This window comes from Cryptomeria japonica, unplaced genomic scaffold (assembly GCF_030272615.1).
Source record: "Cryptomeria japonica unplaced genomic scaffold, Sugi_1.0 HiC_scaffold_241, whole genome shotgun sequence".
In the NCBI taxonomy this organism is placed as follows: domain Eukaryota; kingdom Viridiplantae; phylum Streptophyta; class Pinopsida; order Cupressales; family Cupressaceae; genus Cryptomeria; species Cryptomeria japonica.
The window spans coordinates 108,664-111,422 of record NW_026729063.1 but is presented as its reverse complement, the minus strand read 5'-3'; positions in this window follow the sequence as shown (position 1 = coordinate 111,422).

Below are 2,759 nucleotides of genomic sequence, written 5' to 3'. Positions count from 1 at the left end.
TTTTATATTTATAGAGATGGTTTTGTAGGTTTAATATGCTAACTAAAATCAGGTTTAACATGTATTATGAATAATTATTCAATTTTATTTCTCATTAGTACTGAGAAATAAATGAAAACAAGTGTTCATTAGAAACCAATTTATTATAAGAACCAGAAAAATTATTTATATTATGAAAAAATGATTGGGTCTTTTCTCACAAAACGAGTTTTTAGTAGTAATAATTATTTTGCTAGCATTGTTGTCACAACCCTCCTTTATCTCCTTTGGATTTAAATACAAACTCTATTATATTTCTTTTGGATAAACTATTGAATGAACATTATAAAGGAATAAAAATAATAAAACACACACACATGGAAAATATACTTTTTTTTCTTAATTGTTATTTAAATTTCCTCACCCAAATTATGGCACATGTTGTAGGAAGAATAAGAAGCTTCTAGAGGCTTCTCCACCACCTTGCATGTAACTCCTCGCACTAAGTCTAATCAATTTGCATGAAGGCCAAATTGGGAGAGAATCTCTTTTTCTTTTTTAATTAAAAATTTAGGTAGTGGAATAAGGGAAATTTTCTTATAAAAGATATACAAGTTTTCAAAAAAAGGAGTCGGTAGTTCCATAAAGATTTTCTTCAAGTAAATTTTTCTTTTGTAGTCTTATTTCATTTTTCAGCTAAGATTTTTGCTTTGGAGGACTTCTTTCAAGTTGAAGGATCAAGGGAGATTCATAGGGGATTCGACACCATTTTCAAGCATCCAGGTTCTTTCCATTTAATTTTTCATGCATCTCATCCTTGCTACAAATCAGATTAGATTAATTAGATCCATTAGTTTCAAATTTTTTTTGATAAGAAGTAGATTAATTTGTTAAGAAATTAGAATCATTTGTTTCAAATTTTGTTTATAAGAATTAGTTTCATTTGTTTCATTTAGATCCATTAGTTTCAATTTTTAAGTTAGATCCATATATTTCAAATTCTTGATAGGAATTTGTTTAAAATTTCTTATTAAGTTTTAGATTGATTCTTGCTGAAGAACTAAATCAGAACCATCTTTATTTCCTTTCTCTAGAATCATCTCTTTGGTTATTGTTTAGAAATCTGAATCTCATCCTTTAAAGAGATTTCGCTGTGATTATTTCCTTTGTATCTGGTTTGAGATTTTACTGCGATTATTCTAAATTTCTCCCTGTAATATTTAAATCTGTATGATTATTCTTTTTATCTCTGTGAATAACTCTCTGTGAAGAAGCAAAATATAAGTTTATCTCTGTAAGTTTTAGATTGAAAATCAGATTAAAAACACACCTTATGAGCTTGCATTTACCAACATATTTCATCTATCTTCATGGCTAGAAACGAATATTTTATCTGGATTGTTTATCTCTGAGAATAAATCTCTGTGGGGAAGCAACATATAAGTTTATCTCTATAAATTTTATGAGATTTCACTTCCCAGCATAATCATCTATCTTTCATCTTCCTGGATTGTTTATCTATGTGAATAACTTTCTGGATTATTCACCCCGTGAATGAATCCTTATTGTTTACTTTAGTATTTTTATCCTTTTAATCCAAAATCTACTTTCTGTTCCCATTTAAATTAAACTATAAATTAGAATTTATATATATATATATATATAAATTCTAATTTACAGTTTAATTTAAATGGGAACAAAAAGTAGATTTATTCCAATGTTAACATATTAATAACTAATGCCACATTATCATTATAGCATACTGCATTTACTTTAGCATGATTTCTGAAAACGTGAAGTACGCAGAGCGGCGGTTTTGAGACCGCGGGGTTAATGGTGGAGTGGAGGGGACCACGCGGCCCCCTCATCCCCTACGGGCCTGCGCATGCAGGACCGCAGGGTGTGATGGGACCCATGGTCCCCACCCCCTAATTACTACATTAAAACAATTTGCTTGGTAATGATTTAATTTTGATGAAACTTTTAGATTCATTTTAATGAAAAAAAATTTAAGTTAATTTTTTTATTTTATATAATTGTTTAGTTAAATTTATTTTTTTCAAAATTAGCAAAAATATTGAAATCAAATTATTGTTTCAATTCCTTTAGGGAATTATTGAATTATTTGATCCATGATTTTGATTTACTTAAAAACAAATAAGTCTTATTATTTCAATTTGACCCAAAATTTCAAAAAGTATAAGCCAACCACTCATGTGGAATTAGTAACTCTATAATTAATTAGTCTCGCGATAGGAGAAGACATTTCTGCATTTCGTATGTAAATGATGTTACTTTTGCATTGCATTTATATTATTTTGCATTCTTTATCTTCATGCAATTACACGTAGGTTCACAATTATCATTACCATGCCAATACATGCATTAATTCGTTTAATTGTAGAATAATGATATTTCTCTTTTTCAAATAGTATTTAAAGTTTAAATTATGTAGATCCATTTCATAATTATATTTCAAGCATGATGTTTCATAAGCTCTTAGTTTAGAAACTAAACAAAGGAAGTTGGAAAACCAAAACTAGCAGCGTTCGGTATATACGGTGCCTCTGGGTCACGCTTACAGGTAATGCCGTCGTGTTGAACTACTGCACTTAACGCCTAATAAAGCTGCATTAACGACGTCTGTGGCATCGTCCCTATAAATCGTCGGGGAGTAATAAGGGACACTTGGAAGTTAAAATCCAAGGGGCGGGTAATCCCCCTTGGATCGATAATCTAATAAGATAACTTTTAAATGATTTCACATCCGTTGAGATAAA